The sequence below is a fragment of the Equus quagga genome, chromosome 12 (assembly GCF_021613505.1).
Source record: "Equus quagga isolate Etosha38 chromosome 12, UCLA_HA_Equagga_1.0, whole genome shotgun sequence".
Classification (NCBI taxonomy): domain Eukaryota; kingdom Metazoa; phylum Chordata; class Mammalia; order Perissodactyla; family Equidae; genus Equus; species Equus quagga.
Window position 1 is genome coordinate 91,662,138 of NC_060278.1, and position 16,097 is coordinate 91,678,234.

At 45.3% G+C, this 16,097-nt stretch overlaps 1 long non-coding RNA gene across 1 annotated transcript; it reads left to right on the forward strand.

Moving 5' to 3' along the window:
• The first annotated feature begins 1,197 nt into the window (after positions 1-1,197).
• Positions 1,198-5,083, forward strand: LOC124248469 (uncharacterized). The gene is made up of 3 exons (XR_006891049.1): positions 1,198-1,341; positions 4,525-4,647; positions 4,961-5,083. It is a non-coding gene; the product is annotated as an uncharacterized LOC124248469 (long non-coding RNA).
• The last annotated feature ends 11,014 nt before the right edge of the window (positions 5,084-16,097 follow it).

Consider the following 16,097-nt stretch of genomic DNA (forward strand, 5'->3'; position numbering starts at 1 on the left):
CCATCAATGGACATTTAGGTTGTTTCCATATCCTGACTATTGTGAATAACACTGCAATGAACATGAGAGTGCGAATATCTGAGATCCTGGTTTCAAATCTTTTGGATGTATACCCAGAAGTGGGACGGTGACAGCATTTCTTGTACCTAGTGGGTCCGATTCGCTGATTGGAGAACCCACTTTTTAGTGAAGGAAGAGTTGTGTAATATTTCGAGTGGTCAAGGGAGTTAAGAGGATATTTTAGCACATGGGTTGGCAAACTTTTTCTGTAAAGGGCCAGATAAATATTCTCAGCTTTGTAAGCTAGTTGGTGTCTGCGGCAATTACACAGCTCTGCCTTTGTAGCAGGAAAGCAGCCATAGACAATAGGCTGTGTCCCAATGAAACCGCTTACAAAAGGGACGGGGCGGGATTTGACTCACCTCTGTTTAGAAGACAATGAGACCCCACCCTGAACTTATTCAAGTAGCTTTGAGGGTTTGCACTAAAATGATCTTCCTAAGAAAACTATAAATGCAAGTGATTTCTGCAGACAACTTAGAACTTATTATGGAGAATAACTTAGTTCAGTTCTCCTTCTACAGACAAGGAAACCAAAGCACAAAAAAGAAAAGGAGTTGCGGGGCCAGCCGGGTGGCGCAGCGGTTAAGTTTGCATGTTCTGCTTCTCTGTGGCCTGGGGTTCACCCGTTCGGATCCTGGGTGTGGACATGGCACCGCTTGGCACACCATGCTGTGGTAGGCATCCCACATATAAAGTAGAGGAAGATGGGCATGGATGTTAGCTCAGGGCCAGGCTTCCTCAGCAAAAAGAGGAGGATGGGCAGTAGTTAGCTCAGGGCTAATCTTCCTCAAAAAAAAAAAAAAAAAAATGGAGTTGCCCCAAAATAGAGAACTAGGAAGAGGCATTTGCCATGAAGAAAGAGACCTGTTGTGTTGCTCATTTTATTTACATCTACGTATTAAATAGACGGGGGAAAAAAACACTCGTTTTTGTGGTTTGTAACGAAAGTCTTCAAACTTTCTTGCCTCTGGTGAAAGCCTGTTCTAACTGCTTCTCCCGCCTTCCTGTGGGCTGTGAGCGTCTGCTCCCCTCCAGTAGATTAACATGCGCATTATGAATTCGCTGTCAATGTCAGCAGGCTAGCTTTTCCAATTTTACAAAACTGTCTTTTCTTTCAGGAGCTGGAATTGTTCTCAAAACTGTCCTGAAAGCAAGTAATGCTTTCGGTCGTTGTCACCTTCATGAGGAACAAGCTGCAACTTCGCTTTCTGACTTCATTCTCCCGGTGACATTTTTCACACAGGCTCTGACAGAGACAGCAATTATAAAGACATCCAGGTTGGCATTCAAGGATTCTTGAAGTTAACAAATTGTCCAGGGATAAGTGACAATGAAGTTGGCAGACTACACATCTCTTCATGAAAATGCACGCACGGGGGTATCAGAACGAAGCCGTGTGAAGAGGCCATTCCTCCCTCATGTTCGTGGCTGGGCGTGTTGGGGTGACCCCAGTACTTGCTTCCTCAAGGGGCAATTTGGCTTAGGCCAGCTGGGCTGTGACGTCTCAGCAGCTCTGAAGAGTAGGAAGATTTTGGGGAAAAACAATGAAAATCCATATTCAATTTAAGTACAATATTGCGTCTTGATGTGCTGACAATACTCACAGGCAGGGGTAGTGTTTATTCAAATCTGACTCTCTCCTGCATAAATTTACCATTCATAGGCTCCCTGCTGCCCACAGACTGTCCTTTCTGTGCAGCCCAACCACTTCTACGTTCCACCATTTTCGTTTTGCTCAGTTGCTCCTGCAGTCAAGTCTCTTCCAGCTATTTAGAATATTTCAGTGCATTGATGCCTTGCGCCCTGTTCCCTCTGCCTGGAATTGCCTTTCCCAATTTCCCACTGAACACCTCTGCTCTAAAGGCCCTTTTTGGTGAAGGCTTCTCTTTTCATGCCCATGAGAACCATCTTCATTCGTGGACAGAGATAGAAGCTGAGGACTGAGCAATAATGCCTTGGGAGTCTTGGAGTGGTTTCAGGAAGCTTTATCTTAGAATACAGAGGTCATGTGGAAGTCAGGGCCAGGCCAATGTCTAGGGACAGTTTCGTATGGGATAGCTGAGTCCATCATGAAGCACGAAGCCCAAATGTGCACCAGCAAGTCCTAATGGAGCAAAATCAGTAACTGCTTATTACTACGCGCTTATTGTGCAGGGACACAATCTTAGCCCTGTCTACACGCTACTCACTTATCTTTACAATTTAGAATGAGATGTGTGTGATTATGGAAGACCCGTTTTACAGGTGAGTAAATGGAGAAAGAGATTTAGAAATTTTCCAAGTTCTCACAACTAGTCAGGTGATAAATAAGCCAAGAAAATGAAAGGCCACAGGCGGGCAATGCGAAGGGAGGTTGGGCCAGGGGCTCGGAGGGGAAGGAGTGAAGGCACCCCTGAGCCTCTGAGCTCATCACCACAGTCCACTCACCTTGGAAATGTAGAGGTATGCTGAGGATATGCCTGAAGAGAAGCCTTCTCCAGACCTTCCTAGGGTGGTGGATGGAGTTGGTTCAAGTTCTTTCCTCAAAATTTCCTGACTCTTAACCTCTCAGCCATAATCCTAAGCACAGAATATCTCATGCTCCTCCCTCCGGGACACCCGGTCCTGGATCTGACTTGGAAAGAGGAGGATGTTTCTGCAGACCTGGCAGAGCAGAGAGCTAAGGAAGGAGTGGGGGGTGGGGTGAGTAAGGAGGTAGGGCTGTGATTTGGGTGGGGATAGGGGTTACACATAGTGTGGACAACTGTAGCTGTGAGACTGTGAGTTTGATTGTCTCATCCTTATTAAGGATAATAATGATGGCATTTACGAAGGGTTTACTGAGTTCCACACTCTGTACTTTATTTGAGTTAGCCCATGTAATCCTCATCACCACTCTCATTTTGAGGAGGGTAAGGCTAAGAGCTGTGGAGCCCAAGGTCACACAGCTAACAAGAGGTGGCGCCAGGGTTCAAGCCCAGCTCTCAGCCTGAAGAGCAGACTTGTCACCACTCTGCTTTACTGCCCAGAGAATGTGCCGCTCATGTCACCCAGACCAGGCTAGGGGAAAACCCAGGGGACATTTCTTGTTCTCAGCAACTTTTCTTGAAATCAGTGTCCGTTAGGAACAGTAATAGTGTCAGCTTTGTGAAATTCCATCTGTGTGGAAGAGATGGTTTACTACAAGTTAGTTCTGCCTTGGTAAGAGGGGAAGACTAGCCGTGCTGCTGGTAAGTGACATAGCAGGGTAATGCGTCTGTCAAATATCCAGTGCCTGACACACAGCCCATCACCAAAGAGACACACAGTAAAAGATTCTTGAACATGTACTGAAGGAAGTCATGGAGAACGCACTCAATGTGGCTGGCTCTGCCCTTTGACCTTTTTGCCACCACTTCCCCAGCCTCAGATAACGCACACTCCCAATCTTAGAGAAACCCTGATACTGGAGTCCTTCTTAGATGTCCCAGGACATCCTTCTCCAGTCCTAGTTTCCTAGTTTAAATGCCACTCAGCGTAGGTCTGTAACCAGTCACTTTACCCCATCACCCACACCCTTCTTAGGCTCCTGTCCCATCCACCGTACCCACCCGCCGTGTTAATCTCCAGCTCAGAACTAGCCCAGCCATTTTCTCTCTCTGCTCCTGTTCCTGGATCTCTAAGTCCTCTCGAAGAAAAATCACACATACGTGTGCAAATGATTGTCTTCATGATCATGTAATTCCAGCCGCACCAAATTCCTGGACTTTGAAAGTATTTTACTTCTTTCCCATCAACGATCACAGGCATTTGGGGGGTGTGTGTGATGGAAGGCATAGGAATGGGGCGTGGTTTACCTTGAGTTTGTAGGTGATCAGTTTTAATATTTCATACTGATGAGTAAAAATAACTTTTGCCATCTCTCAAAACAAACGGCCCCATAACTCCTGTTTTACGACATATTTTATGTATTTTTGACAGAACCATCATGTTTATGACACTTAATAGTTGTTTTTCTCTGGCTGCTAGATGGGTCGGAACATCCCCACATTTCACTCAAAGGTACTTTTCTGTCTCCTGCTTGAGTGTTCTAAAACCTCATTTGTCTCCATAGCACATTTTGCATCCTCTTGTCTCAAAAATGTTGGAGTAAATTTAAGAGCTGTCTTCCTCTCTTTCAGCGCACGGACTTGCATTTTGTATATATCTCTATCTCTCCACAGTTCTCAAACTTAAGCGTGTGTCAGAATCACTTAGAAGGTTTGTGTACACCCAGATTGCTGGACCCCATCCTCAGGGTTTCTGATTCACTAAGTTTGGGATGGACAACGAATTTGTGTTTCTAGAGAATCCCCAGGTGATGCCAATGCTGCTGGTCCACTTTGAGAATGACTGCTTTAGACCCATCCTTGTCCTCTTAACTTCTGTCTCAGAGAAAGATGTCCCCTCGCCTTTCTGTGGCTAACCTCTCCAGCTGGGGACACTAATCATTTCTTCCTAAAGCAGATATAGAAGATTCACTGTGAGCCAGGCCCTGGAGCTCAATCTGATTAATTCAGCAGTAAACAAGGCGTGTTGGATGCTGCCTTCATGGAACCTCTACTCCACCTGGGAAGCATCCCTTGGGTGAGGATAAATGGGATTAACTCCAAAATGGGTGAAAGTGTTCTTTTTGCAAAATTGATAATGGGGAAAACATGACAGAGTTTGTCTGCATGATGGTGAAACATCCAGATAGATGCTGAATCCCCCAGATAAATAATCAAGCCATTCCCCCAACATTGAGACAACTGAAGAGAATTTGCTTTTTTCAAACTGGGCCTTCCAGCAAAGAATGTGTCTTTGCCTTGGCAAACCGATCCACAGTGCTCTGTAGATGTCAGCTTGTTATTTGCCTAATAGAATTGTCTAATGCTCAATTTCACATCTTTTTTTGCAGAGTTTTTCAGTGAGACTCAACCAAAAGAATAAGAGAAAAAAAAAATATATATATATATATATACACACACAGGAAGGTTGATTGGGAGGTACAGCAACCACCTTTGGCAACTCTTAAATCATCGGATCTTTTTGAGGCTTTTGCTCAGATCAGAAAGTCTGAACTCTGCAATCTCGTCCCCGGTGGAGCTGGATGGAGGCAGGGGCAGTGCAAAACCGACCTAAGAGCTCTGCCTGCAGTGGCCCAGAAAGCACTTGTGAATGTGGCAGGAAATGAGATCTTAAGTCAGTGCATAAAACAATCAGATCCATCACAGCCTTGAAATGGCCCCTCGTAACTCAGGGACTGTCACGGCACTTTGTGTGCACAGAGGCAGTAGTGGAAGGAGTGATGAACCGAGCTTGGAGTCTGCTAAATCCATTCTGGCAGCCGGAGGAATATTTTTCCAAAGCCAAGTCACATCATCTTCCTCGAGCTCATTTGACTGCAGGCTAAGAAGCCAGTGCAGAAAACAAAGGGATGGTGAGGGGGGTGCTGGAATAATAAATATTAATGAACTGAATTCTCTGGTTTGTGGTTGGTCTAGTACTGGCAGGATGCGAGAGCAGACAAAAAAAGAAAAAATTCTAATTGATGTTTCAAAATGCTCAGACAGTCTTGGCCACCCATCCAGCCACCTAATATAAGTTTATTGTGTGTCTACTATATGCCTGCTGCTACTGGGCTTGGCTAAATGAAGAACACTCACCCTCTGTCCTCAGGGACCTCGTAGTCTGTTGGAGATGTAGACGTGCAAGTCATCATGACAGTTCAGGGCTTTGCTTTCCATTACAGAAGATAGATGCTAAGGGGAGGGGAAGCCAGGGAAAGCAGCACCTCAGAAGACGTGACTGCTTAAACAATGCCCCCTCTGGCAGATATATTGACTGACCCTCCTCGAGGGATGAGTTTGAGATTGGTTGAAGCTAACACTATAAATGTACCGTAGCTAGACCTCCTGATTTCCCAGGAAAGTCTTGACTATGTCCATTTTTCCCATTGCCCCTGTTGTAGATTGATTTGTGTCCCCCCCAAAAAATATGTCCAGGTCTGGTTACTCTAGTACCTGTATATGCAGTCTTCTTTGGAAATAGGGTCTTTGCAGGTGTAATTCAGTTAAGATGAGGTCATACTGGAATAGGGTGGACCCTAAATCCAATGACTATTGTCCTTATGAGAAGATCTTGTGAAAACACAAAAATATAGAGAAGATCATGAGAAGACAGAGACAGACATTGGAGTGATGAAGCCGCAAACCAAGAGACGCCAAGGATTTCTGGCAACCACCAGAAGCTAGGAGAGGTAAGAAAGGATTTTCCCCTAGCGCCTTTGGACTCCTCTCTGTCAACACCCTGATTTGGGGCTCCCTGCCTCCGGAACTGGGAGAGAAGAAATTCCCGTTGTTTTAAGCCACCCAGTTTGTGGCGCTTTGTTAAAGTAGCTCCAGGAAATTATTGCAACCCCCCAAGCTTAAATTTTGATTCAGAACATGTGGCGTTTGTATTTTAGGTTCACTAGGATCTAGAAGGAGGCTGAGAGGATAAGGTCTAATGCTCTTTCTTGCCTTTCTCTCTCTCTGCCAAACCCTTCCTGGGTTCAGTTTTGGATCACAAAGGTCACTCCTCCCTCCACGTGGCGGGGACATGCCCCCATCAGCATCTTCAGTTTCTGAGGCTGTGGAGAGGGACCAAAGAGGAAGATTGTCCTAACCAGTCAGCCCTCAGCAAACGTGTTACTAGATTTGATTTAAGGCGGGCTCTAAGTCAAGTCTGAGTTTACCATTCCTCCAGAAGCAGCCTACTGACTTCTCTGATTTAAATGAGGGCAGAACCTCAGAGAAGGTATGTTCAAAACTACTAAAGAGAACAATTTTCATAACTCTAGACACTCAATTTGGGGTAGCACTCTTAGACTACTGCCATTTGCAGATTATAATAGCAAATACTTTGGGGAAGCAATTTTGCATTTTTATCAGTATCTATAAAAATGTTTGGATTTTGACTCAATAATTCAACTTCAGGGAACTGATCCTGAAAACAACCTCAAAATGCAAATTTGGTACCTTAGGGATGTCATAATGGTAAAAGAACTGAAACCGATCAAAATGTCCAACAAAGAGGGATGGCTTAGTAAACCATTATAGCGCATTGATAAAAAAGAATATTATACAGCTACTTAAAAGAATGACCTTGAACATTAGGTAGCAGCATTGAAATGTTTGCAATCTGAGGTTAAGTAAAACGAACAAGTTTAAAAAACTGTGTACCGTGATGACAATGATGTTAAGTGTCCCCTGGGACCTGACTGGAAGGAAATATGCCAAAATGGTAATCGTATTTATGTTTGTTCTTATGAAAGTTCTTTTTTCATCTCTGCTTTCCAATTTTTCTGTAATGAGTTTTTACTTTTGAAATTTAAAATACAAAGGAATAGATCCTCAGAATAATTTACATGTTTAAAATTGATGGAAAATTTCAAACCATTTTAAGCTGTTCATTAATTAAACACCAGTTGCTATCTCATGAGGATGTATTAAATAATCTTAGCTATTTCTACCACCTGTTCTATAGGAAAATTACCTTCCTTTAACCTACGACCTCTGGCCACCAAATGTGGCCCACTGCCTGTTATTGTAGATAAAGGTTTATAGGAACACAGCCACATGCATGTATTTAAGTGTGCATTGTGACAACAGAGTTGAGTCGATCGTACAACCCACAAAGCCGAAAATATTTAATCTCTGGCTCTTTGCAGGTTTGTCGACCCCTGCTTTACAACATTGTTCCTCTCTGACTTCAAATACCTCCAATTGGATTTCTCCTCTTTCTTTCCTGATAGAAAAGCCTGTTTGAGCTTTTGGAATGGGCAACTGACATTAGTTGAATCCGTGACCCCAGGCCTTGACGTTTTTTACACTGACATTTATGATATGACTTAGTTTGGATTTGGTCAAAGGAAGAGTGTATATTACTGGAAAATTCAGAATTTATTTCTTAAATTTTGACATCCAGGCCTTTGGACACCTCCCCCCATCCCAACCAAAAGGGTTCTGGTAACTAATTCCCACTGGCATGCTGAGTCTGCTCCACATCATCAAAACAAAGGTCCAGGGTATTGGTCCTGTTGTTGGCATCCACACCAACAGATACAACTGAATTCGATTAGCGGCATAGCAGAGAGGTGGCTCCTCCAATGACTGCACCATCTTAGCCCAAAGCAATGCGAGTTCATTAAAATCGCTGTTATCTGACTCTCAATGAAGTGTGATGACAATTTAATTAACAATGCCCACTTAATTGTTGATGGCAGGAGACTGAGACAGGAGGCTCCACCGAGGCTAAGGCAAGTTACCCTGAAATACAGTAGATGGTTTTCTGAACCAGCCAGCTTCATGAGCTCTGTGCACTTCTTGGGCCAATGAAAGACATGAAAAAGTAAACTTGCCTCTGCTTAGAAAATTTAATTCTGATCTGGAATGGTGATGCTCAAGGATTTATACCAGCATGCCCCAAGTGAAGATCATAGATCAGCTCCCTTAATGCTTGTTGTTCATTCCTTTCATTCATTCATTCATTCTCTTTCTCTTATTCTCTCTCTCCCTCCCTTCCAAGATCTAGCAAACCCTTATTCCTGTTCTATTAAGTACTAGGTGCTTTGTAGGATACCAAGATGGGTGAGGAGCCATCTTTTTACTGGAAGAGGCCAGGGCAGTCCGCATTTCAAGAAAAGGGAGGAGAATGTTGATGACCACGGTTTATCGAACCTTATCGTGCACCAGGCCCTATGCTAAGTGCTTTCATCTCATTATCTTCCTTTAGGTTTGCAAAACCCTGTGAGGTAGGTATTAGCATTTGCATTTTACCATTGAGAGGAAGCTGGGACTTAGGGAAACCAGGTAACATCTCTAGGGTCACATGGCTAATAAAGGGCAGAACCCAGACATAGCACTGATATGTCTGATGCCCTAGCTCTTAAAAGCTGGTAAATGCTCCCTCTCTCCAGCTCACAAATCTACGGAGTGGCGCAGGTCCCTATAGTCTCTATCAACTCCTTCCTTTAGTAGATGCACCCCTATTGTGTGCCTTTCAAAAGTCAGAACCCTCAGCTCAGGGGAGCCAGGTCCTCACTTTTTATTAACCTTCCTTCCTTGTTGTTCCAGGCTTCTGTTGCGGGAAGTCGAGGATCCAGCATGACAGCGTTTGGAAGAGCCGCGCTCAACGCCATGCTGTTCTGTTCCTCTGGCACGCGACCCCGTGACTCCAGCATCACGTCTCCCTGCCCGCTCTTCTTCTACCTTCCATTGCTCGCTTTTTCATGGAGACACAGGACAGAGCTTCAGCACAGTCTCTCAATCCCTGAAATTGTCCCAAGTCTGGTAAAAATTACCCAGGTACAAATCTGTACAAGGTTAATAAAAATGTACCCAGACTCCTCAAAACTATTTCTCAGAGCAGTGATGCACAGACAACAGAGGGTGTCCTGTCAAAAATGCAAATACCTGGGCTCCAGCCTAGAAGTGGCTCTTTGGTGGGTGCCACTCAGGAAACTGCATTCTTTCAAACAAATACCCTTCTCAAGAAATCCCTGATCTTCAAGGTGCCAGCTCTAAGCCATGGTGACATTTGAAGTCCTAGATTGAGGTCTTCCTATGACTTTGCTGGGATCTGGGTTTGGAGCGAAGACAGTGTCCTGTTGGGGTCTTGTGGGGCTGGAGGGGAGGGGCCCGAGAGGCTGCTCCTTTGCAGGTGTGAACATGATGTATTTCTCATGTGGCCTTTTCCCTCGGGCTTTATTCTGTCCAGTAAGCCCACTCAGTTTCCATTGTTCTCAAGGACTGTGACTGCTGCCAGTGTGTGGGGGAATGTGAACTCTGAAGCTTGCTTCAGGCTGCTACCAGCCTTTATTCTGAGCAGCCCCTGGGGCTCTGTTTGCAAGGCAGACCTGGGCCTTTGAGGCCAGGGTTACAGTTTCCTCTCTTCGGGGGCAGAAGGAGCACAGGTTGACCTCTCCCTGCTTTCTGCGGCCTTGTTAATGTTGGAGTTTGTGTGTTTCCTTGTTCTTTACAACCCCGCAGAGCCCCCGGGGTTGGCTTCAGTGCAGGGAGCTCGTGACTTGTTAAGTGGCTCGGAGGGCCCTGGGTAGGAAGCCCCATTCTGGCCCTCCTGTTGCAGTGCCAGGTTCAAAGCCAGACGGGAGGCTTGTCACAGTTCCAACCACAGTTATATGGCTTCAGGTGGTGATTCCTTGTCTGGAGTCACAGCTGAGCTAGTGACACAACTAGACCCCACCTCTGACTTCCAGCCCAGTGGCTCCGTGCCTGGGCTTCTCTGTTCCAATGGAGAACAGGTCTCCCCACATAGCAGACCACTGACCACTTTCTGTTCTATGGTCCTACAGGACACCGGAAGGTTGTTTTCCTCTTGAACCACCCCTTCCACGCCCCTACCCTCTCCCAATACATCTAGACCAGAAAATGGCATAAAGGCAAAAAATACACACCAAAAATTGTTCTTAGGTTCTAGTTATTAAGGGCCAATTTTCTGAAACTTTCTCCCCAAGTTTCTGAAGTTGGAAAACAGTCACATAGAATCCAATTGCTGATAATTTGATGAGCACCTGTTCTAGGAGGGGGGCTCCGCATAAGGCAAACGCTCCTCCCTGGAGATGAGACACTTCCCTCTTCTTCACTCCAATTCATTACCAAGTCCTTTTACTAATCACTTTTCTTTCCACTCACCTCTTGACTCCATCTACTTCTCTCTTCATCCGCAACCCCCATCCTGGCACAGGCTTCCATCTCCTGAGGCTGAAGGAATGAGACAACCTCCTGTTTCTGTTCACTTTCATCTTGCACCCACTCCCCCGGATCCATTCGCTACAAGCCAGGGCCCTCTTTTCCAAAATGCAAATTTGATTGCGTCATTCCCAGCTTAAGCCCCATGAAGAGCTTTAGGTAATCTCCAATAGTTACAAGGCCCCCTTGTGGTGGGTCCCACCAACTCTCCAACCTTGCTTTCTCCGTCAATCACGCGCTTTCCTAGTCCAGCCAGATATCTTTACATTTCTAGAAAACACCAGGCTCTTCTCCTCCTTCCCCTGGTCAACGTCTTGCTCATCCTTCAGATCTCATCAAGTAACCCTTCCTTTGGGAGATTTTCCTGGCCTCCCGACTGGTCAGAATCCCTGGTGAACAGTCATTGCACTTTATAGCACTCATCTCTGTCTGTAATTATAGGTTTTTCATGTGATTCTTTAATTGATGCCTGTTTCCTTCTACCCGACTGTGAGCTCCAGGAGGCCAGGGACCCTGTTTAGTTTTTTCCTCCTTTATCCCCCATAGCCATCACTATGCCAGGTCACAGAGGGTGATCATTCCATTTCTGTTGCATGAACCTAATGAATGAACAAAAGAGTAACCCTGTGTGTGAAAGAAGTGTGCTGCCTGGGTTGGAAACATTGAAATCCCCTCTCGCTCTCGCTAAGCAAGTCCTAGGATTTGTGTGACAAAAAGCCGCGCATAGCTCAAACTCACCTTGGGGGCTTCGTGGGGCCACTAGGTCACCAAGAACTCGTGGCTTGGGCTCTGAAACAATTAGCCTGACTTGGGCTGCATTGGATTTTGTTAAAACGTGTGCCAATTGCTACAAAAACTGTTTGCATGTAATCAATCTTCAGCCGCACAGAGCCGTCGAGTACAGGAAGGCATGTCACCCTGCCTGTAATAAACCCTGCATGCAGCTGCGGACTCTTCCCCCACATCCCAGAGTCCACGGTCCCTGTATGCCCTTTCCCAAAGGGCCCATTGAATGAGTTATTCTCCCTTTGTTCACTCTCACTCAAAATCCAATGGACCTAGTGGGGACTGGGGTTAGGCAAGGATGTGAGGCAGAGCAGAGAAGGAGCCAGGTCGGGAAGACTGTGCGAATAGGGGTGAGGGTCCCAGACATGTGGAAATGACTATTGGACATGCGGCCTTCATCCCTGGATTTGCTTGTGGGGACACAGCACATCCTTAGTATGGCAAAGTCCACCTTGAAGGAAGATCCAGTTATACAATATAAAGTGGCTGTAGGAGTCTATAGTCTGCATGTTTCTGTGCTTCTCTATGCCTCACTCTCCTTATCTGTAAAATGGGATGATAGTGGTTCCTACTCCATCTGGTGATTGGAAATGTTCATAGGAATAGTCCAATGAAAGCAGCTGGAACAGGGCCCAGCACATAGTCATTACTGAGTAAGTGTCACTCTTGGTGTAACGCCGAAGCGGGCACTGGAGCTCCTACCGCTGCTCACGTTCATGGTTATCAGCCTTGGCTGGAATCAAATCCTCTGGGGAGCTGTTCAAAAATATAAACTCCCTGGCTTCACCGAATCAAAATTACCCCAGGGGGTTGCATTCTGGAGATCTGTATTAAAAAAACATCGTCCTCTGTTGTGACCTGTTTGCACAGTCGAACCCATCTGCCAGTCTCACTGTGAGACTTGGGTGAGGCTGCCACCCTCTCTGGGCCTCAGGTCCTCTTCTTCACCTGATGTCACATCTGGCTTTGTCGCTATTTTATATCAGGTCGTGGGAGAAACTTCTGGTAACTCCAATGCTTAACTTAGAATTCATGTGCATTTCTTAAATAAATGTATTGCCGTTAGCCAAACAAAACAAATTTCATCTCTGCTTATTCACTCTGTGTTTTTGTCCCTATGCAAACATATACTTAAAATATAATGCATGAATTGCTGCATATCCATTAATTTAGTTTCTTGTTTCATAAGCGTGTATTTCTGTCCCCATTTCAGCTAGAAAATGTTAATTGTGGTTATTGCATGCGATTCCAGTAACTATGTATACAAACCTAAATTAAATTAACCATATTTTTGTATGTTTAGGTCGCTTACAAGTTTTTTCACTGTTATCAATAATGCTGAAATGCGTATCTTCAAACATATAGCTTTTCTATATTTAGGAATTTTACTTTGAGTACATTCCCAGAATTATCACTGAGTTAAATGCGTAAAATCTTTTTATTGTTCTGGAGATTTACTTCCAAGATTTTTCCTGAAAAAGTGCTACCAAAATATACTCTGCCAACTAGTAATTAATGACAGTTTCTTAGCCTCCTTTCTAGCATCGAGCATAAACATTTTATTTTGTATTTTTACTAATTTAGTAGTTAAATGTAGCACTTCGTAGTGGCTTTATTTGCATTTTAAAGTGTACTTTATACGTGTGTACTCCTTGCATGCTACATAAACTTCCCATGTGGTCGTATTACCACCAATTTGACACACGTAGAATTCCGTCCTTTGGATTCCTTTATAGGGTTTAGGTCAGGAATTGCCCCATGGGAGGAGAATACCACCATTGTTCGCTCCGGAGCAGGCTGTTTTCTGTTGAAGGCTGCCATCCTGAGGATTGGGGCTGGCGAGATGCTAATGAAGCCAGGGGAGTTCTCTGCCGGCTGGCCAAGGGCCTGCGTGAGGTCCTGGGGCATTTACCTCCTAACTCTCTCCATGCCCACATCTCAGCCTCTCTGCCATTCAAAATCTGCATCAATCCTCACCTTGGTACAGGGAGCCCTACTTATCACTCATTTCCCTCATTAGTTAATTAATAATTCATTCAATCAACAAGTATTTATTGAACACCTACCATATGCCAGGCAATGTGCTGGGGCAGGTGCTATAACATTGAGGGGAAGAAAACCCACAATAAAACAGATCTTGCCTTCGTGGATCTGACAGCCCATCAGGAGAGGAAGATGCCTGCTCAGTTATCACACACAGTCATGTGTCACCACTCTGCCCTAACTCCCCAGTGGTATTTGCTCACGAGTCTCCCTTCCGGGTCAGGGTATCTGTGCATCCCATCCCCTCCATCCAGAATGCTCCTGCTCTGGCTTTCCCCATGACTGGCTCCTCTACTCTCTCCAGCTGTGTTCAGATGTCACCTTTTCAAGGACATCTCTGAGAACGACGCATAAAATCTCACCAGTTTCCCCTTCCAACCAGTGCTCCCTAGCTGCCTGTCCCAGCTTTATTTTGCTCCATAGCACTTATCACCATCCAACATACTACTCATGTACGTGTGTGCTTCTGTCTCTTCCCTTCACTAAATGCACGATCTGCAAAGACAGGAGCTCTGTCTGTTTTGTTCACTCCTATGAATGGTGCCTGGCACGGAGTAGCCCCCTAATAAATATTTGTTGAATGAAACAGTGAATGATGAATGGGTTTTATTCTGATCCCTACTTCGGGAGGAGGCCCCTGGAGAAAGTGCATGGACACTTGTTAGCTGCAGTGGGCCTGGGGGTGGGAGTTGGGGTGGGCAGGGAACAGGGGAAGGGAGAGTTGAAGCCCCATGTCCACTTTGGAATGCTTTCTGAGAGCCTGATCCTCTTACTAAGTCATCTGACACTCTGCTCCTAGCTGACTAACAACATCAACCACCTTAATTAGTCTATTCTATGGCCCTAGGCACACTCCTATTCCTTGCAACAGGACTAGTAGTAAGAGAGTCTCAGAACCAAGGCTTTTGGTCTTCATGGAGGAAAGCCCAGGGCTCCTGGCAGCGGCTCAGCCCCTTCGCCCAACAGGCAGGGACTGCCATTGATTTCTGGAGATGCTGAAAGATGCCTTGTGGAGGCAGAGCCAGAGTCAGCCAAGAAGGCTGCCATTTCTTGTCTCCACAATTAACATCATTACGGAGGTGTAATCTCCCTAATTAGTTTATTTCATCAAGATTTGATTGAAGGCTTTTCTCGTCTGCCTCTGTGGCCTCCGTCTACCTAAGGCTCATGAATAATAGGAAGCAAGATGTGCGTCTGACTGGGCTCCCTTCTAAAGAGACCAGCCCATAAATAAAACATCTGGGCCTTGCTGGGGAGGGGGTGGTGAGAGGGGCTCTGAGTGGGAGCCCACTGATTGATGGAGACAGGAGAGAGTTTTCTTAAGTGAGGTAGGCGGTGATTTTGTCTCTGGACCAGGGCCACAGAGCTTGGCTTCCCTGTGAGAGCAGCCAGCCTGGACATGGGTGCCGATAAATGGAAAGCGAGGGCGGCAATGGGGTAGCTGTGGTACCAGCCCCCAGGCTCACCCTCTTTCTTTGTTTTTTTCCTATTTCCTGACCAGACTTCTCTTAGAAGAAAGAAGGATAATTTATACCTCCACTAGTCTTTTCCTAGCAGGTTCTAACAGATCTTCATGTTGTCACATAATTAACAAACAATTTCAATGATTTTTCAGCATCATATAGATGGGTCTTCGCCCAGTTCTGTCCTTGACTTGACCAAGTTTCAGCTATTTGTCTGCATAATGATGGCTGCACAAAATATCAGATGGCAACTGTCCCCCTCTGCTCTCACCAGTGGCAGACATTGTTAAGCCATCATAGCTGCTGGCCTGGGAGGGAACCTTCTCCTTCAGTGCCCAGGAAGCCATTTTCAGTAGAGTTGGTTCAGGAGAATTGAAACCTATTCCTCGTTGCTGGAACCAGTGATCATTTTCAATGTTAAGTTCTTCTCTGATGATGGCTGGAAGAAAAAAAAAAAAAAACCACAACAAATCCAAGTGAACACTCTCCCCTCAGAGATAAGAGAATTACTAGGAAGCCACAGTCTGATTCCAAAACAGCCGGCACAGACCAGAAGTTGGAGGAGAAGTCTTTGTCGGAATGGCATTCTCTTGACAATAGCAGAGGTGGTTTAGGTTTTAAGAAATGCCTAAGGATGGCACAGGGCAAAATTTGGGAGGCAAAAATAAGCATAAAAAATATTTGGGGTTGCAAGTGCCCATCAACAGTAAAGCAGATAAATTTTACTGTTGACATCGTTCTGTTTTGTTTGAACAATGGAATGCTATACGGTACTGAGACTGAAGAATCTACAACCACATACATAAAAATCAGACAACAGAGATGATGTTCCATGGAAGAAGACCAACGCAACAGAGGGCGTATCGTGTGGTTCCATTTATATAAGACACAGCAGCAGAGGAAGCTATTCTACTGGGTTAGACATCAGGATGGATCGCCCTTGGGTGAGGAAGTGAGTGGGAGGGAATGTGAGGATGGCTTCTGGGAGGTGGTTTTGTTTTTTGATTGGGTC